Source organism: Brienomyrus brachyistius, unplaced genomic scaffold, assembly GCF_023856365.1.
Source record: "Brienomyrus brachyistius isolate T26 unplaced genomic scaffold, BBRACH_0.4 scaffold27, whole genome shotgun sequence".
In the NCBI taxonomy this organism is placed as follows: Eukaryota; Metazoa; Chordata; class Actinopteri; order Osteoglossiformes; family Mormyridae; genus Brienomyrus; species Brienomyrus brachyistius.
Window position 1 is genome coordinate 3,447,233 of NW_026042306.1, and position 25,559 is coordinate 3,472,791.

Below are 25,559 nucleotides of genomic sequence, written 5' to 3' on the forward strand. Positions count from 1 at the left end.
TTTTGATACTTAATGGAAGTACCAATAGTACCAAAAGTAGGGGACCTTGTGCGGTGGAAAAGCGCCCTTTGAGTATTTGTGCCCCAAAACTCTGTTTTTTTGTCAGTCATATTAATCTTGTCCCTTGTATTTAACTATGAGTTTGCTCATTGCCTGTAGTATCATTGTTTAACTTGCCTGTGCCTGTATTCCTTGTATCTCCTAGTGTCTGAGTCCTTATTGCTTGAGTTATTCTTAATGACCCTGACCTGTCCCTTGTTCAGCTCTCGTTACTTGTGTGTGTGTGTGTGTATGTGTGTATATATATATATTATAATAAATAAAATATATGTGTCTGCCCATTCCCTGTTCCTTTGTTAGCTATTACATGTTTTACCCGCTGGTGCTTGTGTAGCTGCTAAGCAGCTTGTTTCTAGTCCATGTGTTCCCGCCACATTTTGTTTAGTTTAGCTTCTATTGTCTTATATTGTCTACCTGCTGTTGTTTAAACCGCTTGTGGCCCTTTTTGTTTACTTTTCATCTGAGTCTGGTTGTAATAAACTCCCCTTTTCTGTAAGTAGCTCAGTGGATCATCATCCATCATGCCCCAACTTGAAATTTAGACAGTGGTATTTTTGTTCGGCAATATATTCGCTGACTTCATTCATCCTTCTGGCTTTGCAGTCATGTTTTCTTTAGGCAAGAACATCCATCCATCCATCCATTTTCCAAACTGCTTATCCTACTGGGTCTAATTGCAACTCCAATTAGATATAAAAATATGAATAGTGTAAATTATATTTTAAGACATGGACATTAAGACATACTCGAAGAAATACAGGTAATTGGTGGGAAAGATTCTGCAAATTGGCACATAAGCAGAATGTGCAATAAATGACTAGTTGTAGTTTGAGCGTTACAACTAGGACTCAGAGCAATTGGGTGAAAACACATGTCACTTTCACATTCCCAGTCAATCCATCTAGTACTTCTAGAAATTGTACAGATGGGGGAGTGTGGGAGGAGTAGTGATCAGGTGGGTGGAGCAGGCAACGGATGTGTTCAGGGAATACAGACAGACTCCCTTCTTAGTTTTAATCAGCTTCATAGTCACATACTGTATATATTAGCATTTAATGTAATTTAATTAGTTTGAAATATGCATAGACCAGTGGTACTCAACCTTGCCCTACTCTGTAGCCACATTGACAAAAAAAAAAAAACAATTTTTGCAAGAGGCACAATCCAAAAACATAATTTTCCTCCCTAAAACCATTATGCAGTTGAGAATAAGGATAATATATGTTTTTAAGGGATGAAAAGCATGGTATAATAACTGTTATTTATTATCACTACGAACACAAATTTCAAAATTACTGGCAGGGATTCAACGTTATTAAGTGATTTCCAAGTGCTGATCACAAAGTCCATAAGGGCAACAGACAGCACATTGCTGTTTTTCACTCTCCATAACAGTATAATGGTAGCATCGTTGATCAGCACAGTACATAACAGTATGACAGACAGCACAGCTTATCATCAAAGCCCATAACAGCGTAACAGACAGCACTGATGAAGTGTTCCTCCCACTATCTAACTATATCCCCAACTGAGCTCAACAGTAGTCCATCCCTGCTGTAAACAGCACAAGCTTGTCCCCCTACATCACCTGACAGTTTGCCAGAATCTCTTCAAGGCCAACCAAAAGACATTTTCCGTAGCCTCACCAAACTCCTCCCACACTTGAGTTTTTGCTTCTGCATCAGAAAATACTGTACTCCACTTGGCCTACCGGTACCCGTCACCTGTCTGTCAGCTGCCCACTAGGTCTCCCTTGGAATGTAAGAGACGTTCTGCTGGAGGTTTGAGTTAAAAATCTCCCAGAGAGAGGCATCTGCCAGATACTCCCAGCACACCCTCACTATTTATTTGGGTCTTCCATGTCTTTCCGGCATTTTCCCCACCATCAGATGGTGATCAGTTGACATCTCAGTTCCTCTTTTCACCCATGCATCTAAGACATACAGTCACAGACCTGATGATATGACTAAAGAATCAATCATTGATCTACAGCTTAGGGTACCCTGGTGCTAGGTATACTTATGAACATCTTATGCTTGAACATGGTGTTTGTTGTGGACTGTGACTAGTACATAAGTCCAACAATAAGACAGTACTCAGGTTCAGATCGGGCAGGCCATTTCTCTCAGTCACTCACCTCCAAGTTTCACTGTCATTACCGATGTGAGCATTAATGTTCCCAGAGGGGGCACCTTCCAGCACCCCACCTATGGTCTCCAAGAAGGCCAGATATTCTGACCTGATGTTCAGTACATAAACATAGACCACTATCAGAGCCTATTCCCAGACTAAAAAGGGGATTTTCACATAAAACCCTCTGTAAATGATCCAAACCCGATCCTCCTAAAGTGAACCCAAAAGTGGATCAACAGAGAAGCAGCTCAGTTCTTTTTGCATTCATACCGTGAATTCATTTGTAAGACAACTCAGTTCTCTATCTGCTCACTTGAGCTCTGATGGGGCCTCAGTTAAATTTTTTTTCCCCACACCGTAATTCCTCTGGAGCTCTCAGATCTTTACTGCTTTACTCACTTGTGATCTGACTACTACAAGCCTAGAGGGCTAAAATTTACAGTATAGCCAACATTGCATATTTGTTTTTGTCTGAGATATACAGGAATTATCATGTTTCATAGTGATTTTTCTGGAAAAGACAAATTAGTAGTCATGAAAGGTTAACTTTTTTAGTTTTTAAGTTAACTTATAAAATATATTCCAAAGAACTTTAAATTTTGAAACACCAGGCAGCATATCCAGGCAGCTGAGCACACAGAGTGCCATGTGAAATAGACACGGACTAACATTTTAAAGTCCACAGACTGACTTATCAAGATGAGATGTAAATGATGACAGGGCCAGAAGATGCTAAACTAAAATCTCCATAGACTCTATTATCCCAAAGTCTTTGTCTTCCTCCCTTAGCAACGCCAAAACAGAATGTATTGCTTTGAGAATATATGCACATATTTTTAAAATACAAAAGATGAAACTTATTTTGAACCTTCTTTAGTTTGCTTAGCTCACCACTGGATAACAGTTTGTGGAACTACAAAGTGTTGAAAAGATGTTATTAGATTTTTGGTATCATTAATCAAGTCATCCTGAGTACAACAGCTAGAAAAAAAACCATACATTAAAAGCCCTTTTCTGCGTTTTTTTTATTCATTCTGAACTTTCCAGTATTTTGGATGTGTGAAACTGCCTTTCATGGGTTTATTTTTTCCTGTTATTATTATTTTTGTATTACAGAGAACATAGAGGGTCCCAGGTGACACTGTAACCAAACTATGCTTTCAAAAACAAACCATGAAAAAACACAGCAGCCCTTTCAACCACTGGCATAATTAGCAAATGTTACCGATTGCCTGAAATGGATAATACAATGATAAGCGTCCCAGTTTTTAGAACAACAGTACGCCGACAGAGCACCAAAATAAATTCACTAAACAAATGTTCCCTTTGAGGGTTTGTACGACACTTGAGTTTGGAACAAAAGGTAGCATGTGGAATCAAGTCAGCCAAATTCTGACAATATTTCTCAGCACTTTTACACTTCCTCCATAAAGAATCTTGCAAATTTACATTGATTGTATTTGTGTAAGGTGAGCATGTCTAGTGACCTTGTTTTACCTTTTAACCTTTTATTTGAATCCTTAAATCGTTCATTAGTGGATGTCTGGTGACGGGGCACAGGGCCCTCGGGCTGGTACACTCGTGCTACATTCGCATACCTTTTGAGGCACACAGTTTTGTGGTAGAGTTGTGCTCCCGACCCTATTGTGAAAGTGCCAGGACGTTGCACTCTTGGGGGCAGGCTACTCTTAAAGCTCATGCCCAGCCGTCCACATCTGTATGAGTGCAAGGAAGGGGATTTAAATGCTACACTCAAAGGGGAAGCAAGGTATGACCTTACATAACACATTATCATTTTCAAGCAACTTCTTAAATACCCAACTGAGGTGAAATGAGGTCAAAAATCACTGGGAACTAACTGGTATTTTCTAGTGCCCCTTTTAGCTATTGCTATCCATTGTTCCAATCACATCATGTAGAATATCCACTACATTTATTTACATTACAGTTTTTTTTCCTTTGACAAGTTGCAATCCACCACAGTTATTATTGCCAATCTGCCGTGTTTATGTTAAACCTCTTTAATTGCTATAGATTTAATAGACAGGCCTCAGAGATTAGCTCTCCTTTGTGCGGCCCGCTAACTTAGCTATCCACACACCTGCATAACAAAGGGAGCAGCACTGAGTGGAACAGAGCAGCGGGGTCAGCACGGCGTGAAATTTGCCACATCTCATGGCCCACTCTGTTTCCCCACGCCTCCTCACTCTTCCTCGAGTTCCTTTGACCCCCAGCAAACATCCCCCCTTCAATGAATGGCATCTGTTTCATAGATCCAATGGCTTCCTTTCAGCGATGAATCTGGGGGGGGGGGGGGGGGGGGGCGGGAGTCACCTGCACACAGGAGATGCAGCTGCGTGCAATCAGGGTATACATTCAGTGTGCGGGAAATGTAATCTGATTCAAAAATCCCAATAGACCAATGTATAAAGCTGAAAACGCTGCCACAAGGACTTCTGTTGTAGCATATTACCTATTTTTTTCTTTGAAATAAAAGGGAACTTGTCTTCCATGTTCCAAGATGCCTTATCTTAAGTTAGGGTACAATTCCCTTTTATACATGAATAAGGTTAACAAAAATGTTCATTCCTTTCTCTGCTCACAGATATGTGTTAGGCTGGACTGAGGGGTCAGAACATCCAGCAGAACAGAAATGGAATGGCTAACATCCCAAACTGGATGATGTCACCCATGGCGCCAGCCAATCAACCCCAATGTCCCTAAGTCTGCTGAGCAGGAAACAGGCACTCGATTGGACTTGGGGCTACTGGCTGGACTCGCAACTCTGGAATGTATTTTAAAGGAGAAATACTCAGGATTGGTGGAGCTAGAACATGGGAACAAGGAGATGGTAATTGCAGATAGGAAACATAAATTCAGAGATGGGAAGCCAACATACAGAACCCTGGACCCGGAAGCAACACTCTGGGCATGCAGAACAACAGAGCTGGAAGTGGCACTCCAGCACTGGGTCTTGCATTCAGAGTGACATAGCTGGCAAGCCTCATTAAAATACAGAGCCTGGAACCCATACTTCCGTATCAAAGCACAAAGACCGCTCTCATCACCCTGAAAATAAACAAGATGGTGGCACAGATGTAATAGTATGACCACCTACTTGTCTTCACCTGCCACTCACCACATAGGAAAGGAAACTGCAGGAATGTTCATGATCCTGAATAACATCCATCCAGTTCAACAGTCAGGGTCAGGCATGGATGTTCTGGCACCCTACCCCCACCCCCCAGAGTAGCAGACAACATCCATTTTATAACTGCTTATCCCTTTCAGGGACGTGGGGAGGGTCCAGAGCCTATCCTGGAGACTGCAGGCAGAAAATTACCCAGAACAGAGCACCCTCACACACTATTCACAATCTGGCAACTCCAATAAACCTCAGCCTGCTTTTGAACTGTATGAAACCTCAGGACAAAATGGGGTGCACATGCAAACTCCACACACATAAAACCCTGATGGAGACTTGAACCCAGGTCTCAGAGGCGTGAGGCAACAGTACTAACCACTGCACCACCATGCCACCCCTAAGCAGCATAATTTTTTTTCAATTTATTTATAGTAAAAGGATTTCAGTAACAGAGGGCATCTGGTTGTTAACTAGTCAGTATAAATAACTGTAATGTCACAGAAGCAAGCTGACGTATGTTTTTCGCTCAGTCTTTTGCACCCTGTAATCAAACGGCGCCGTAGGCGATCGCCTATGTTGCTTATAGGACAGACCGGCCCTGTCGGTAGTGCCACATAAAACATGCTGGACAAAAAAATTATTTGGATGAAACACTGCATACCAATGAGGATAATTATTTTTAAAATTTTGTAATTTCTTTTTACAGGATCAACAGGTGCATGTCATCAGCTGTCGGGCTCTGTGTCCTTCAGACTCGATGGAGCATTTCATTTTCTGTTCCATTCAGATATCATTCGGAGTTTCATTTAATCACACAAAAAGCCTCCCCTCTGTTTTTTGTCATCTTGTCACATTAAATTGATGTAATTACTGTAACCCTGTATATTTTGTTCAGGCATTCCTGTTGTAGAATGATAATTAATTTTAATCAATGTTTTTTAAAGGAAATTAGTGGGTGAGAACTGTTCAATATTAGGGTTAATGTCCCTGGCAGCTGAAACAGGTTTTATTAGCCTTTTCCCTGCTGTGTTAGTTTAAGCACTAATAAGCCAATTAAAATGGTAAATACATCAAATCGGAATGTTAATTATACAGTTTTATTCAATTATTAAATATCCCCACCAACACCTGAAAATTATGCCCAATTAACAGAATTACAGAGAAATTAATGAAGTTGTGCTTTTCAGAGAACAAATAAATGTCATAGATCAGATTAAGAGTTACTAAAAACAGCCAAAAAATGTAGGTAAATTATCTTAATAATTTCCTTCAGAGACCAGGTACCTGTTGCATAATATTCAAGAATATTCATTTGTCCATCCATCCATCCATCCATCCATCCAACATATCTGTCTTTCTAACTACTTATGCAGTACAGGGTCACGGGGGTCTGAAGGTAATCCCAAGAGAAACACAGAGCGCAATGCAAGCGGAATGCTGCATATACAGAAAACATCATGGCAGCTGGTATGTGCAGAAGGAGGGGGCGGGGGTGCCTTAGCACTTGCTTGTTTTGCCCAAGTTATTTCATGTAAACTTATGCATGACATTTAAAAGTACTGAGTGCCCCTTTTAGTCTTTGCGCACCTGCCCCTCCAAAAAAACTCAGGCCTGATGTCCATAGTTACCTGTACCTAGTCTGATAACAGGTGTCCTTGCAAACAGCCCAGTGTTTACTGTTAGCACAGTGACAGCCGAGAGCATGCTCATTCCTCCAGGTGACCTTGGAGGCATTCTCAGTGCCAAGGACTGCTCCTGCAAACAAGAATCCCTAAAAAACAACACATTACTGCATTATTGTAGGGTACGGAGTCCACTTTCCTTGTTTGAATGTCTGGTAGGAAACAGAATATTAATTCATCTGGCAAAGAGAGGAGAAAAATCAGTGTAGCATTCTTTTGATCACTTCACAGCCAAAAGATTTATGCTTCAGCCCTATAAATTTAGTTTTATAAATATATGTTTTAAATGATGCAACACGTCTATGCAAATTATATGGAGGCAATGTCAGTGGCATGTTACACGGGGAATAAATACCTCCCCCATAATCCTCCAGTAACTGTAAGGTTGGCTGGACATGATAAGAGGTTTTGCAGAATTCTGTTTGAGGGAGAGGTATCCATTCTGTGGTGCATGGTTCTTTGAATTCATACTTGGGTGTGTTAAAGACAAAAGTGCTTTCTTATATGCACATTTAATTTCTAGCACAATACAATTAACACAACCGGGCATGAATTTATTTGTATAAACTTGGAGCCAGTCCTATGGCATACTCGTAGCCAGCTAAGAGGTCACCATGGTCCGGACTTGGTTATGTGTTTAGAGTTGGAAAAAATAAAAATAAAATTTGAAGCTAAAAACAATTGGATAAAAAATCAATGGCTAAGAACTAGGGATGCACCGATCCAACTTTTTCAGTTCCGATACTGATACTAATACCTGGGCTCTGGGTATCGTCGATCCCGAGTACCGATTCCATACCGGTGATTAATTAATAAGACATATGTCACACTTTCGAGAGAAAATTGAGATTGTATTTAAGGAGACATCAGGCTTAAATACTTGACCTAAATACCTCATTTTGGAAGACAATGTAAAAAATATGCACACACAAATATGTATAAAGCTGATTTTTTTTTACTATTAAAATAATACTAACAATGTGGTAACAGTAAAGTAACAGAAATTCCAATGTAAGTAATGTTATAAGTACACTTTTACGTGCGGTAATCTTCAGGAATTAAAACTGCAGTACACATGCTGTTCTACTTACGAACTTTCAGACATACGAATGAAGAGGACTGCAAGTCCAAATTGTGTTCCTTGGGCTCCCGTTTCCTGTCCGCAATATCTTTTTTTTCTGCACGTCAATTCCGCCTAGTACAGAGGTCGCCAACCTTTTTAAAACAAAGAGCCACTTTCTCCTAAATGTCTGACCCAAGATTTACAAAGAGCCACAATGGGTAAAGAGGGATTGAAATACGATTTTTTAAAATGTGATATATATAACACAAATATGAAAGTTAAAGTACTTACAAAAACTATTATAGAAAAGCTTTTTTTTTTGGGCGGGGGCATCAGGTTTAAAGTCACCCAGCAGCCATGCAGTATACCCAATACCTCTCCTAAAGTCACCCAGCAGCCATGCAGTATACCCAATACCTCTCCTAAAGTCACCCCAGGAACCATCCAGTATACCCAATACCTCTCTTAAATCACTTGGACACGTAAAAACGCGAAGATGACTAACAGTACAACACTGATTAGTTCTGTAGCGATAGTCTTCACCTTCATCCCTCCTTTCATTTGGCTCAGTGGTCGCCTGCCCTTCACTCTCCACTTCAGTACTGTAACTGCTTACTGAGCAGTGCAAAATGTACTCACCACTCCGAACTCAGCTGGCTATAATATGTAAATGGGAGAAAATATAATCATTTTCACGAAGGCATGGTGACGATTTACTACAAAAAGTATATAAAAGAATTAGGAGTCCCAATAAACGTTGAAGCGTACATCCAATCTTAGGTGCTCAAGAAAACTCCGGGAAGCACATCATTTCACCAAAGGTCATCTCGTTTTAGCGAATGACTTTGAGGAAGATGTAAATTACGCAGTTAAGACTTAACAGAAGCGTGTGACTGACTGCACCATTCACATATAGCTATAGAAATATCTAAACGAAAAATAGTAATATTAATCCATAAATAAATAATCATTACGAAAGTATTATAATACGTTAAAACATGAAAATGTGAACTCGTCTATCGTTATCAAAAGAGCCGCAGCCACGTGGTAAAAAAGGCCGCACGTGGCTCGGGAGCCGCAGTGAGCCCTGGCCGCTACTCCCACCAAGCAGTAGCGTAACGTGTGTTCTCCCAACATCCTATTTTTTGTACTTGCGAGTACCCTTAAAATGATGTTGAATACCGACTTATGAACGGCCGTTCGGAACGCAACTCATTCGTAAGTAGAGGAGCGTCTGTATACCATACAAGTGTATTAATTAAATGAAAACACCTCACGTTGAGGCTCGCATCCAACAAATGTGCAGTTAAACTCAAAACCGGCAATGACCACACGTCAGAGCTCCAGATAACAGTGAGTGAAGCTAATTGCTGGTACATCTTTCATCATTTTTGATGTGTGTTCGTTTACTTTTTTGTACAGCTCAGGTACAAGTCTCAAAAATATTTACGTTATAGCAAACTACCGTGGTTCAATCGGTCTGTGGCATCCATCGTTTTCTACAACTGCGAGGGGTAGCTCATCCAGAACAATGAATTCGAGTATCTTTCCTGTTATTTTTTTGTCGCTTTTACACAATTACTGGAGAGTTTCGCGCGTCTTTGCAATGCTGCCTGTAGAGTTAAATGCTTCGACCAATCTCCTGTTTTTGTTTAACTCCTCACGCTTTGGCATGATGCTTCTGGGGGAGCTTTATTAAGTTGGTCGTATACTTTGCAGTGCTGCTGCCTCCCCGCGAAACATCCTTGCAACTTGTTGCCTCAGCAAGCGTGAAATACTGCCACACAGATGATATTTTTGTTGTTAGCTGTTCTTGTAGCTTTTCTTAAAACGTGCTGGTTTAACTGCACGCCGCTGATGCATAACGCCGATAAAGGAGTTTGCGCGCGCTTGACGTAGTTTCCGCACGTGTACGAATACAGAAACATTTCCGAAGGTACTTGAAAAGGCATTTATTGTATTGGTTTTCCACTCGCGTAAAAATTAGTACCGATGCAGAATGACATTATCACAACAGGCGGGGTATTTTGTAGTGAACTGTACTGAATTTGGAGTTAACCCAAACCAACCACCCCACTCCACCCAGGCCTCACTATTTTTCAAACCCTAGTTAAAACCCTGTCTGTTGGTACGGTTTATCTGAAGTCAGTCTAAAGTGAACACTAATTTTAACCAGCTTCAAGACCCAGTAACTGCTCTGTGGCAGCCTTTATACCTGGTTACCATGTCAATAATGTGACTAAAAGTCACAGTCAGGTTGTAAAGAGCAACAAATCATTTATTTCCACCCATCTGACTAACCAGCCTTTATGTTAGTGAGCTTGCTTCCTTTTCGCATGCTAATAAATGGCATTCAGTGTCCCTCCGTGCAGCCGTTTCTTGTGGTCTCGTTTTTCCTGCTTTTGTATTACCTTGCATTAACATTGTAGCGGATCTATTGTGACAGCAGTCCGAAAGTCAATAGGGACAGTATAGATGAATGAGGAGGAAAATGGGCAGTGATTAATTTAGGGGAAACCTAATTAAAGCCACCTTAGTAGAATAACGACTAGGCTTTTCAACTGCACATAATCAGACCATTTATCTAGTTTGTTGACGCAGCTCTTTACACCGCAGCTGTCGGACGCTACACTGACTGATCGCTACAATTCCTGCTTAATACTAAACATATACTATTTTATTTGCTGTGTCGAAGAAGCTCAACACAAATCACTGTAATCATTACGTATTGTTTTCAGTAATTATACGCCCTTGAGATGTCCGTGATCGCGTCTCGGTTAGGAGTGATGAAAGCTGACGTGTTCAAAAAGATTATAATTACTCCCACGTAACTGTTCAATTATACCGCGTCTATTAATAGTGAATGAATACGCGGATGACGATAACTGATCTGAAGTTAAGTGTATTTCCCAGTTTCCCGTTAGAATTATTTCAAATTCAAATTAGTAATGAAAGTTATTTTAAAATACTAATTGCTGGATTTGTTTTAAAGCGAATTAGCCTCTCTTTACGGTCCCATAGATACAGCCTGCTGGAAATGTAAGTAATTTACTGTACAGTAGGTCAGAATTGTGAAACTCAAACTGGAAAAAATGTTTCATATTGAAACTCAGAGCCTTTGAATCCCGCAGAGACAGCCTCAAGGTCAGTTTTTCGCTCATTATTTGATCACATTTTGCAGGGAAATATATGTATCGTGTTATTAATTTATTTGTTTATACCTTGCATTTTCGCTCTTGTAGGAGCTACCCCAGTGCTTTTAAGCAATGAATACAAATCATTTTAAAAGCCTCGGCCAAATGCATCATCCTTTCTTGTGCAGGCTTACAGTATTAAATCCCCGGCCTGTGTACTACAGCTTGGCTTCACTCTGACAGTTGTTGCTAATCAGTTCAAACGATGCTGGATTGAAATAAGATACCGACTGGTGTATGTGACACTTGACAAAGACATTAATTACTACGAAGCAGGCATAATAGTTATTCAGGGTGGGCTTTCAGATTGTAAGAATATGAAAGATGTGACTTAACATGACAAGAATAGTCCATCTTAAGGAGCCCGGACAGTGAGTGTCAGAAAAAGCAAACTGCGAGAGGAAGATGAGGAAGACGAAGGAGACAGAAACGATGGAAATGGCGAATCGAATAAAGAACACTTTCTGTTAAATTCCCAAAAAGGGAGGGATTCAGACCTAATCACGTAACAAAGAAAAAACAAAGGGTTTAATTTTGGAAGTTCTCGTGCAGCCTCGTTGAGAGAGGATGGACTGTAAGGCTGCAATAAAACGCACTTCACCGCATGCAAAACAGTTTAATTGCGCAAAATTGATCTGAATTGAGAGCACTCGGGTAAAAACAGAAAATGACGCAAGGGTGATAGCCTTGTCTCTCTGGTGAGGCATGAATATGAAAGCTCTTTACCTGCCTATTGATATGGAAATTCCTTGAATAGGCGTTCAGGACAAATCCTGCTAATAATAAAAGTGCGCTTTCTCTGTTACTCGTTAAATTGTGGATTAATTGAACTCCTTTTTAAGCGAGGTTTGGCGTGCACACGGGGATATGCTTACATTAGCCTGTGTACATGACCTCCAGCACAGTGTCCATTCTGGCCCGGCGACAAGTGGGGGAGGGGCATGGGCGACCTCAAGCTCCCTGCTGCACCTGGGCTGTCGTATGGGAAAAGTTTCCAGCAATAAATACGCAAAAACCATATACATAAGAAACATGAATAAAAAGCTGGACTGAAGTGAATTCATCCATGCTGAGTTTATAACATTGGTATACAGTGATTTTGGTGTTAACGATGTCTGAATGGTTTTATATTAAGTTTATGGTGCTGGTTAAGAACATGACCGGTTTTGCCAGATTGGCTCTAGTTTCTGACGTATTTAATAGTTAATCAATTAACGCAACACGTTTGAAAAGCAGTCAGAATTGCAAGAATATTTTTATTTTAGTTACAACTAGTAAGTAAACAGTCTAACATCATACAAAAAAGAAATTAACTTTTTCCTGTCACTGGGATATTTTTATGTATGATTTGATTAATTAATACAATATCAATTAGTTTTTAATTGATATTGATGTCAATGATTCAAAAAAATGCTGTATATGCGATTTTATTTTATGTGTATCATCAGGACAATCACGCTGGAGACTCCAACAGTCGTCTGCCATCATGTGTATCTCCCATCTACCTTGATATCTCTCCTCCGTCACCTTCATATCCTGGTGCAACCTCTCACCTTGTTCCTCACTGAAGTCTCCAAGGTTGTCTAGAAATCTTTTTAAATGGCTATGGAGTGCATCTTTATGCTTATATTAACTCCCAAATTTCTGAAGTTAGCAAGCATATATTTTGCCATTTCGTCCGCTCCCTGATTACCCAAGTAGTAAATATTTGTAGACCTGTGTAATTGAAGGGTAAACGAAACATTCATAACGTTAACGTAACGTTAACTTGGAGGTGGGCGGAGGCTCAGTTTTCTGACTGACGAGGCTATCGGGAGCGAATCAGGATAGATATGATAAAATTAGGTGGTGAAATTTAGCTCTTCTGACAGGTCAGTCGAGATTGATTCCTTTGCTTGCTTATGATTAAAACACAGGCCTTATTCTTATATGCTTTTAGGCATCCGCTGGCTTTGTAATATAGGCCTATGTGTTTGGATTAATTTTTTACAAATTAAAATCATGATGTACAACATAAAAACAGACTTCATGTTGGTTGTGCTTCCCATGGTTCTGATATTCTGTTAGTTTATCATCTGCTTCAATAACAGTATTATTATAAAATTGTGTCAATAACAGTATTATTAGTATTAAACTGTGCCCCCCTACGTATATCAGTTGCATGTTACTGAGTGTTATTTGGCTAGCTAGGCACACATTAACATTAAAGTGTTAGTGGTAATGGTAAGTTTGAGTGTGTATTTGTGTTTTTGAGTGTATATATGTGTATTTCTCAGATGAATATCCAGTACTGTTCTCTCTCAACGCGACACTGCGTCACTGCAGCCTGAGGGTGGCGTGAGATGTACCAGGCCCCTTGTACACATCGCAATCATGTCAGGCACGATCTCACCCCCCCCCCCCTAAATTCACTCCACCATGTGCCCCAGGCTATTGCTGTTGTCTCCTTCACAGACAATGGGGTGTCTGCTGTCTGAGGAGCCACAGGGATGATAGTCCCCCAGCCTGAGTAAAACAAAGACGGGAGGGGGGTTAGTCTTGTCAAACTTCAGATGCAGACCTCATCATTTCATCAAATATCCAATTTTCCACTCAGGTTTTGTACATTTTTTTGTAAATTTTTCTTTGTTATATCATGTTGCCCCTCACATTAATAATTGTGTAGATATCACTGTAAAAATGATAGATTATATCAAAAAAGAGGATGTGTCAGTACATCCAAGGGATCTAATTAAGCCATTCAAATGTAAGGTTTTTCATTTATTACTCTGTCCTAAAATGAAAAAAAACACCATAATAAATGCATTTTTGTGTGCCTGAGTGGGTCCACTTATGCAGCCAAATGTCCTTTTAAATGACAGTAAAACAGGACAGCCAGAGTTACATAATACATGATTACTACGGAATCACCCCAGTCACCCCAATGCAGTAGATCTCAGGCATAATGGCAGGTGTGGCATGATAATGGTGGTTCCAGTGGTTCTTACTGGGCAAGGGAGACTGGAATGGTTGGGGGTTAGGGGTACTGCATTTATTATCTGACGGGTCACAATAAAAAAGACGGCATATGCCAACTTTCAGCACTAGGGGTTATACCAGTACTTTGTGAATCCTTGATGCTGTGGAGAGTGTGGCAGTCAGCCCCCACCCACCATGATGTCACCCATCTGTTCAACTTTGAAGCAAGGAGAGTATGAAGCCACTCTCAGTGATGAATATGCTATCTATGGAGGAAATGTTTTCCTGAGCCCTCCCAGGTGCCCCAGGAAGATCAGGTGAGCCTAAGAGGGCTGTTCCCATGTCGCTGTGGTAGGTGCTGAGTGTTGGACCTGCTGGAGAGCCCAACTGCAGCATGTTAATGGGGTGTGAGCTAATTTAGACCCTTGATGGGCAAACATTATGCTCTTGACTTTGAAGAAGGTGAGAATCAGGTGGAACCCGGATAGAAAACTGCCTGACAGCCCTGTTCTTATGATTGCTGTTGGAGATGTGGCTTGCAGCTAAAATTAGGGAGTGAACAGTGATTGAGGAGATTTGGATGTGGCTTCCCCTCAGTATCATTAGTGTGTGTTATATCTTAAATCAAACTTGCAATATAGTGGTGATTCTATCTGGAGAAAGTGAGGAAGCCATTCAGTTGACTGACTGTAACATGACTGATACCACATAATAATAATAGTATTAGGCATAAAGTCTGTAGCAACCTTATTTCAACCTTGCTATCCTGACTCAAGGAAGAGTTACGAAATATCCTGGCAGAAACACTGATGTCATATTGTACCTCCAAATATGTGTACAAAATTAAACAATCAACAGTCATAATAAAATTGTTGCATCATGAATGCCTTATGAAGCTCTCATCTATATTACACTATGGATACCTTCATAATACAGTACAAAGTATCCTTAAGTCTTATACCACCTTTATAATGAATATTAATGGTTATCTATAGTGCATTATACTTCAGATGAGAGCTTCACTGGAAATGATGAAGTATTATAATCAACACTATAATGCCTCATCACTGTCAATAGAAGATGCTGTGAAGCTTTATTATTATACTGACCATTATAATGCATTATAAAGGTATCTATAGTGCGTTATACTCTATATGACAGCTTTAAGTAAATGGCTGCCAGAATTCTTAACATGAGCTTAAATACCAGTGATTCCTCTGCTTTATTTGTGTGTCATTAGCACATTCTTTTGTCGTGCTGGTCTCCTTCCACAGTCCAAAGACACACAACTAGCCCGATTTAAAGTCTCTAAGTTATCATCACTGTATGTGCCCTGCCATTGATTGACATTGCCACATTTCAGTTCTGGATAAGTGGTTGGAATATGGATAGATCAAAAAGTCTGGAAAATCAAACAAAGCTAAGCTGGGATAATATATCGCCCAGCAAATAATGTTACGAGTAATACATTCTTCCTGTTCTCTCTGCTGCATGTAAACATTAAGCCTATTATGAACAAGTTAGATGAAAAGCAGTAACTGCCTGCCTGCTGTGTGATAGGCGATGGGTCTGAGCCTTACTCACCAAACGCAGGGCTCTATGTCATGGGAGTATCTTTGGAACATGTGGGTAGCTGTGGAGTTATTTCGTGGTATCAGTAATGGGTCAGCCTGGTGGGGTATGTCTGCCCCCCTGCCCTGCATCTGTGCTGAAACCCCCGCATCTGGGGACCCACAAGCCAGTTCAGCCAGTTAATAAGCCTGCGCTGCTCTGCCTTTAGAACCGCACCTTTCCTGCTCGCATGCCTAATAACGAGCGATTACATAACCTGCTAGTTCTTCCGGCCCTGATCGCTGCAGCACATGGGGGCTGCAGGTCTTCCAGGATTTGAGGACGAACGGTGTGTGGTGAATCTACTTGGTGCCGACTCTAAATTTGCTAATTAACAGTCTGTGGTCTGCAGGCTATAGTTAAAAGCATTAGTAACCCCGCACTAGCTTCAAGGGAGCTATGCTCTAAATTGCTTGGAATGGCTGTCTTTGAAAAGCTATATTCAATTAAATACCATGCCTCAACTGTTCTGAAGGCTAATGGAAATTATATTATGAGTAACAGATATCGGGGGAAATCATTTACTAGCTTTAATGGGTATGTTTTCATCTGGTTGGAGGTTTTATTTTTCTTCAAAAATGGGATGAATTGAAAGTACTTTCAAAATACGAGAATGAAACAGTACCCTGAGATGAAGCTTATGTGTCAAAAATTCTGCTCATGGTTCAAGATAACATACAATGACATGTTGGGCTCTTTATAATGAAAGTTAAAATTAAGACTTCACTTAATGCCCAGCCTGTTGTGTGGGTGTGACTGCAAACACAGTGAGACCTTCTGGAGCCTCTAGGCCCAGTTTATCTTCAACAGCCCTCTGGGGTTTTGGTTGATGCCACGATCCCTGGCACCTCTCTGATCAGTGTCTGTTCTAGAGCAGCATTTCTGACTTTTACCTCAGTCTGATTTTTATTGCTCACTAGTTGTTGAGGATGATTCATGCATCCTTTGATTTATATGTACTGTATAATATGTGTTGTTTTGTCAGGGCAACCTGGTGATAACAGAATCCTAAGTTATCAGCGGATCAGGGTAGTGTGCTGTGATTTGAAGGTCACCATTGGGCCTTTGAGCAAGGCGCTTAACTCCCAGTTGCTCCAGGGATTGCCTGAACCCAGAATTCTCAATTGTATGTCTGTAGCAGCCAATAATGTAATAACAACCTATAATGAAATAACATGCCAATAGTTTATTAAATGTCTCAATTCATATATGTAATATGTTGATACTGTAATAACTGGCAACCAATAGTGTAATAATTTTTCCATTCTAACCGTAATAACTGCCAATAACATAAAGTGTTCTGAACCAACACCCGCCGCACCTACCACACGGCGAAATTCCGCGGCATTCTGGCCGGCATTCCCCTAGACAGATACACGGTCCAGTCCCACCCTCCGGAAAGCTTATTACATTATTGTTAAAAGGTTATTGCATTATTGGTTCAGAAAACTTTGTTATTGGCAGTAATTACATTATTGGTTGCTACACTGGCTTTAGATAAAAGTGTCTGATGATAAATGCGATGCAAGTTACAAGCAAAACATTCAGCATTTTGCCGAACACATCACATCTTATTACATGGCTGAGCCTCTTCTGATATTCTTATGAGCTTCTTGAATCTTAGTGAAAGTTTAATGGCAGTTATTATGGCAGCAGCATAAAGCAAATTCACGACAATGATTTTTATCATGAGCTATGAGAAAATGCCTGTTCTCTGAGTGAAAATTGTACTGTATTTCCCCGTGTTTCTAGAGAAAATATAGCATACACTTAGGATAAAGGCCTACAGTGTAGCCAAACATTATCTGTACACTGTGAAAAATGGTCAAAAATGGAAATGATATAGAGGGTATTGAAGAACAAACTTAAAAAATTATCTAAAATGTTACAATTATGTGTGTGTTATGTAAAAAAACAAGAAAAAAACAAAAAATTTTCACAATGTACAAATAATTTTTGGCTACACTGATCATTATTATATACTGTTTTTGTATTTCTTGGCACAAAGTAGGACGACACAGTGACATAATTGGTGGCACTGGATTCTCACACCCCCCAGTGAGTTTGCACGCGCCCCTCGTGTTTCCTTTGCCTGCTCTGGTTTCCTTCCACAGTCTAATAGACATGCAGTCAGGTGAATCAGTGTCTCTGAATGGCCCAGAGTGCGTGATTCAGCATGGACTGGCATTCCCCCCAGCATGTTCCTTTACCTTATTCTTGTACTGCCTGGGTCAGGCTGCAGACCCCCCTGTGAGCCAGTACTGGATAAGTGGTTGAAAGATGGATGGATGGCATATTGCAGTGTAATACTAGCCCACAGTGTAAGGATAGTTGTAATAGCTAAGCCATAATGCACCCTAGCTGTGTACCATAACAAGAAGTACAGAAAATCATGTTATAAAACCGCATTTATGAAGACTTTTTATGAGGACTTAATTCTGCTTGCCACATTGCGCAGCCTCCCTTTGTTGATGTGTGGTGCAGCATCAGGCCTCTAAGCTTAGTTTAGGCTGCCCTCTGCTGGATAATCTTTGCATCTCTTTAGAGTATCTACTGCCAGTCTAGTATCAGCATTTAGTATGACATTTTCAGACTATCCTGGAGAAGAAGCGCCCACAGAATTAGATTTACCGTATTCCTGTATTAGTTGGGATGTATTTGGAAAATAATGAAGTTAAATGCACTTTCAGAAAAAGTAACCAATTTGTAAGTTTGAGGGTACAATTACTTGTCACTGAAGCTGTACCCTAAAGGGTCTGCCAATTGCACCCTTGCTGTAGGTAAATGTACCTTTTAAGGTACAGAACTGGACTATGAGGGACATTTTTGTACCTTTGGGGGTACATTAATATTATTTGTGCCTTGGGGAACAAAAGTGTTCCGGGACTGTACCCTTTTGTGTAGGTCAGAGTGTTTAGGCAGCACAGTAAACATACAATTTTCAGTTATGAATTTTATAAGAAACATCAAACAATGATATGGTAAAATGGTATCTTTATATCATGATGTTCTATCAACTCAAAGCATGACTGATATAACATTATATTTCAGTATTTACACCTTCCCACCAGCTAATGAGCAACTTTAACTTTGACTGAGTTTCACATGTGGAAAGATGTAGGGGGGAATGGAAAATCAACAGGATTCTTTATGGTCCAACCAGAAAAGGAGAGAAGGCTCCTATTTCACACTGACGCTCAGATCGCACAGACCAGGGCTGCCTTTTGAGTTTTTATACCACGTGATGTGATTTATGTAAACACAGACAGACACTACATTAGTGCTACTCCAAGCAGTGATGCAGAACTGCTAATGGACTGCAATGCAAACATGTTGCCCCCAGCAGGCTGTTTGTAAAAGGGCTTAGGGCTCTGTTCAAACTGGAGCATCTTGCATCAGGAAAAGACAGAGCAACATCCTCCTCGAGTGGAGTCACATGCCTCAGCAGGCAGGACAGGGCCTGGGTTAACTGAGCTGGCATTCTGGTGATGAAACTCAGTCTCCCCTATAACTGTGTAAAATATTCATATGAAAATGTGATGGAGTGTTGCACATAAGCTCTGTGATAAGAACATAAGAAATTTACAAACAAGAGGAGGCCATTCGGCCCATCAAGCTCGTTTGGGGAGAACTTAACTAATAGCTCAGAGTTGTTAAAATCTTATCTAGCTCTGATTTAAAGGAACCTAAGGTTTTAGCCTGCACTACTTGAACAAGAAGACTATTCCAAACTTCAACTACACGCTGTGTAAAGAAGTGTTTTCTCAAATTCAGTTTAAAATTGGCCTTTTTAATTGCTACCCCACACTGGCGAGAGTGGGACATGGAAGCATCAACATACACACCGAGGTCTTTCTCATAATCAGCTACCTTTATTTCAGTGGAACCCATAAAATATCTGTACTTTATATTTCTGCTATGAACTCAGGCCCACTGTGACATTGTGCCTCTAATAACCATCCGTTGCTCCCTGTCTGTTAACCAGTTTTCGATCCAAGCTGCTATATTTCCTTAAATCCCTGCACCTTTGAGATTAAGCAAGAGCCGTTTGTGGTGGACAGCATCAAAGGCCTTCTGGAAATCTAAGTAGATCACGTCATAGGCCTTTTTGTGATCAACTTCTCTTGTATCTTCCTCAAAGAACTTAAGTAGATTAGTTAAACAAGATCTACCTCTCCTAAATCCATGTTGGCTATCCCTCAGAATGTTATTTGCATCCAGGGAATCTACCATTCTCCCTTGGATTAATCATTACTTTTCTAGATATGCAAGTTAAACTGATTGGCCTATAGTTTGCTGGATTACTTCTATCCCCTTTTTTGAATATGGATGTTATATTAACACGCTTCCAATCAGAAGGTACCACCCCAGCAGATAAGGATTTCTAGAATAGTAAAGTTAAAGGTTGGCTAATAATATCCTTCATCTCTTTTAAAACTATTGGTAAGATACCATCAGGGCCCTGGGATTTATTTATTTCGAGCTTAGCTAGGCTTTATACCACATCAGCCTCAGTTATACATATATTGGTCATAGACGATGCTGTATTTGCATTAAATGGTGGCAAATTACTTGTGTCCTCTACTGTGAACACCCTTGTAAAATAATCATTAAACTCTTTTACTATATCAATTTCATTTTCAGTTATAAGACCCTTACTATCCTGCAGATTACTGATTTCAGCTTTTAGAGCTCTTTTGCAGAGTATTGGAAGAAACTTTTAATGTCATCCACCAATGCAATCTTCCTTTCTGCATTCCTCTTAGCATGTCTAACATAATTTTCTAACTCAACCTGTAGACTTAGATACTCCTGCTTTATTTTGAAATTGTTAGTTAATTTCCATTTGTGGAACAGAGCCCTTTTCCTCCTGACTTTATTCTTAATTTCCTTAGTAAACCGCCTTTGCTGTAGTTTCCTAGATTTAGTTTTGCTGGAAAGAGGTATGTAGTCCTTGCACTTGCAACAATGTTCTTTTAAAAAATTCCCATGCCTCTTCAACAGTTTTGCTATTTAACTCCATCCAGTTTACAGTTTCTATTTTCAGTCTCATTCCATTAAAGTTAGCCTTCCTAACATTGTATATTTTTGTTTTGGACTTTGCTCTTCGGACACTAAAATTATCGTCATACAGTATTTAATTATGTTGTGATGACCACCATCCAGTGGTTCTAAAACCTCAAATTTTCCAATCCTATCCTGGTTGTTAGAGAAAACAAGACTAAGAAGGGCTGGTAGGGGTATTAACAAACTGAGTAAAAAAACAATCCTGTACTAATTCCACCATCTGAAGTTCATTTACAGAAGAGCCAGAGACTATGTCCTACTGTATCCCAGGTAAATTAAAATCACGCATAACCACCACATCATTTTTATTACTCATAACCCTGATATCGTCATATAACATTCTGTTTTCCTCTGCAGCAACATTAGGTGCTGTATAACAAACACCAACAATTAGGCCATTTGAGTTTTTAGCATTTAGTTTTATCCATACAAATTCTGTACTTTTTATCATTGAGCTCCCTTGCCTGCAAATTTTCTTTTACTGTATGTACTGTATACTGCAACATCACCTCCCTTCTTGCCTGTTCGGTCTCTACGGAACAATGTGTAACCATTCATAGTATATTCTTCTCCGTCATCGTCACTCATCCATGTTTCTGTTATTCCTATAATGTCATAAGCGTCTGATGAAATTAAAGCCTCTAAATCATGAGTTTTGTTTCTAATACTCGTAGCGTTTAAGTACAGACCGCAAAGGCTAGGCGTTTTACAGGGCCCACTTTTAATAGTAATTGCGGCTTTCCGTCTCCCCAAACCTATATTCATAACTAACCTCTCTGCCCCCAGTCCCTAGTTTAAATATTCTTCAACATGGTCGCAGTGGTAACAGGTCCTGCATAATTAGCTGGGACATTTATGTTACCATCCAGGATAAATTAGCAATGAGCTTGTATTACAATGTGAATGTTTCTGCTCACAACAATCTTTCCTTTGTTTCATCAAAATAAACCATCTACTTCTTTGGAGATTACTGAATTCTGACTTGGTTCAACTACCAGCCCCCCTCTCACCAGAGCTTCCAAGAAATATCAATATGCAACTGGCTCTAGAAGAGGATGTGCTCACTACATCACTAACAACACTTTGCCTTCATTCTGCAAAGTAATTTAGCTTGAAATCCCTGCCTGGTCATAGGCTGGACTCCAGCTTGGTTGAAGTAGCACAGGCTAATGCAGAGGCCTCAGCCGGTCTTTAAGTCTTCTTCAAAGAAGGGTTTTGAGGCTACCACGAATGTTTTTCAGATACTCTTGAACTTTGGAAAGTTTCTTTTCCAGAAGATCTGAGAGAGATGATTACATGAGTGACGCTAGGCCTCTATCTAAGGTAAGCATTTTATGTCATTTGCCACAATGCAAAAGGAATTTTGTTGAAGATTCTGTTAATGCTAATCCTTCAATATTCTAACCATTTATCCTGGTGAGGGTTATGGGTGGGCATCTCAGCAGCATAGGGTATGAGGCTGGAGTACACCCTGAACAGTGTACCAGTATGTCACAGTGTGCTTACACACCCCCACCTCACACACATAATCACACTCTATGAACAATTTAGAGGCAACAATTAGCCTAACCATGTCTTTGGACTGGAAACTTGAGTACTCAGAGAAAACCTAAGCAACATGGGGAGAACATGCAAACACTACGGACCAGAAGTTGACAGGATTTGAACTCAGGAGGTACCTTGCCAACCTTGCTAATGCTAATGCTAAATACGCTAGAATTGTAAGGAGAAAAGAGAAGAAATGCTGGTTCACTTGTCTCAGTGAGCTGAAATTCTGTAAGTTAAGGAAGTTCTATGACTTTTGTGAGTTATACACACCAGGACAGCGGCTGTGTGCCTGGTAATTAGCCTCAGGAAATGTCTAATTGTGAAGAAGCCGCCTGCTACATCGGCTGGTGCTAAGCTGGCCAGCCGGTGGCTGCCCCCGGATGTCTACATGTAAAGGCCCCATTCACGCTGTGCAGACCCCCTGCTGCTGTGTTTTCATCATGAGCCTAATCAGAACGCGCCAGTGCGAGATGGGGGGCAGGCACCTCGTACGTTCGGCTGGCTTTGTTGTCCCTCGTTAAGGTTGCGTTTGCTGTTAGATGGTGACCCCAAGCAGGACACCCCGATGGGGCCTCGCTTCCATTCCCAGCATAACGGGTAAGCAGACGGGAGGGAAAAAGCAGAGTTTTTGTCGCCTATAATAGAGGACCTAACTGGAGAACGGATCCCCAGCACCATTAGAGAGCAGCCTGAAATCTGACTGTGTTTCCATCATTACCACCCCACTGTTATTATGTTTTTTTTTTTTTTTTGTTTTCATAAAAAATCTCTAGAACTGCAAAGAATATATTCACATATTCACATCCTAGCAGATGCTGATGTTTTTCCAGAAACACAGAACAGCTGGCAACTGTTGAAACAGCTAAAATATTGGGATGAGACGTGTCGGACACTGGGGTCATTAATCAGGAGCAGGATAAAAGCCTTTTAAGAGTCCTTTTGTGGAACAACAGGAGGAGTAATGTGCCTGCATGGATGGAGATGCGGGCGTGCTGGGTCGCAGTCACGATGGAGCGATGTGACAGACCTGGGGGACAGTGAGCCCACTGTCATCGGGGTCTTCAACAAGAAGCAACCAACTGTTGGCTGCGAAGAATAAGGGCCAGTTCATTCAGAAACCTCACGCTGCCTTTTGCGGACTTGGTATTGCTTTGAAACAGTCCTCAGCTCACATTTACTGCCTTTTGCTGGTCGTCAGCCTTGTTAGAGGATTGTCGTATGTGACGGCACTACAGCTGGGCTTATGATGCAATGTCTGTTTAGCTGTGCTTCTTTTGGACCTCTGTCACTGGGTGTGTTTGTGTCTCTATCTGGGTGTTTCAGGTGCATCTTCAGAATGATGTTAACATCTTTATGCATCTGCCTTGGTATCCCATTGTCTTTTGTGTGTCCCTTTCTTTCAGGTTCAGGCCACAGAGCCTTTTGGTCAAACCCCTGTTTCCCTCCTTTTCATTCTTTATCATTTGGAAATGAGAAGATTATGGGGAGCATTCTATAACAGCTGTACTCTGCAGAATAATAACTCATGTTATGTCTACATTCATTTAGTCATGCAGCGTTCATGAACAATCTGATTATTTTTAACGGCTCTTTGGTATGAATGAAGAGATCCAAGTCGTATTTGAGAGCCATTCTTTTTATGGTTGAGCCCAAATTTCTCTGCCTGCTCTAAAATCCACTCCGCTGTGCTTTACAGGAGCAGTGCGAACCAGCTAGTCACAAGAGGTAGACATTGTCATGTTACTTAAAGGCAGAATGAGCCGGATTTTTCAGTGTTTGTAAACACACTGTTCAATGTTGGCCTTTCCTCCCCAGCTCACTGAGTGAGAGAAATATTTTCAGATAATTGTTTATCTGATTTGCACTAAAATCTGTTTTGCACAAAAGTTAATTATACTCATTTTTTATTGTGGCAATAAAATGTTTGTTAATATTAAGTGTTGCATGAATTGTATTCAATTGTATTCACTGACAAAGCAGAGTGATGTCACTTTGCATAATGTTTACAATTTTACATCATTCACATTGGGTAATTTAGTGAGAAATGAAATTATATTGGTGCGGGGTTTAAGTCTAAATCTGATGCAAATCTTACCCAATCATCATCTTAGTGATTATTTTACAGAAAAACCTAGTAACTGTCATCTCCTAAAAAAAAAGAAAAAAGAACGATAAGCCATTCTTTTGGAATGCTATAAGATTCGATTAGCTATAAGTTCTGTCTCCCTTCAAAGAGCTGTTGTTCCCATTATTCATTCATTCATTCTCCATGCTTACTAAGTATTCAATATGTCAATATATACTTTGGAATCAGGTGGCCAAAACCAAGAATGTAGATGCAGACACAGGCTGTATATTTTGTCTCTTATTTGAACTTGGCCACACTGATCTGTATAAGATGCAAACTCTGCCTTTACCCAATTTTAATGTATCTAAACTATTTTACGGTGGGAAACTATTCACATTAAAAACAAGAGGGTGCTGCTTTGCATGGTGGGATAGTGGTGACATCATCACAGTTCTGGCGCTACCATATAAATGGAAGTGTTAAAGTACGTACAAGTATATTTATGTCAATATAATATAAGCTATATTTTATTTGGGGTCAATATTAAAATGTACTGGGTAGTACATGCATGAAAATAAGATTAAATCATATGTACATGTGGAATTGAACTGAAATTATATATAAAGGTGAAATGTCACTGTTTGTTTGTCATCAGATTTTGATGCAGAATGAGTGGCATTGTTTAGCATTTCCTGTCTGAAACACATCATTGTCATGTTCAGGGTCACGCCTGTCAGCCCAGATGCTCAGAATGAGGGACGTCAGCCTGATAGCTGCCTTTCAATGGGGTGACTGATACAGGAAGGTAATAAACAGGGAATCAGACAAAAATAAACATTATCAGACAGATTTGTTTGTTATGGGAAAGATGAACTTAATTTTATTTGAGTGAAGTTTCTCATTTGATCCAACATAAAATACATATATTACTTGGTAGAGATGTGACGTTCTAGTTTAGAGGAGTATCACTGAAGTCCCATACTGTACCTCCAGGGATGTGGGTTTGATTCCTACCCCAAGCTCCATATTT

General features: G+C 40.3%; 1 long non-coding RNA gene across 1 annotated transcript; it reads left to right on the plus strand.

Annotated features, from left to right (window-relative positions):
• Window positions 1–9,417: 9,417 nt before the first annotated feature.
• Window positions 9,418–24,337, plus strand: LOC125721071 (uncharacterized). Its single transcript, XR_007385682.1, has 3 exons — window positions 9,418–9,436; window positions 22,155–22,236; window positions 23,415–24,337. It is a non-coding gene; the product is annotated as an uncharacterized LOC125721071 (long non-coding RNA).
• Window positions 24,338–25,559: the final 1,222 nt, after the last annotated feature.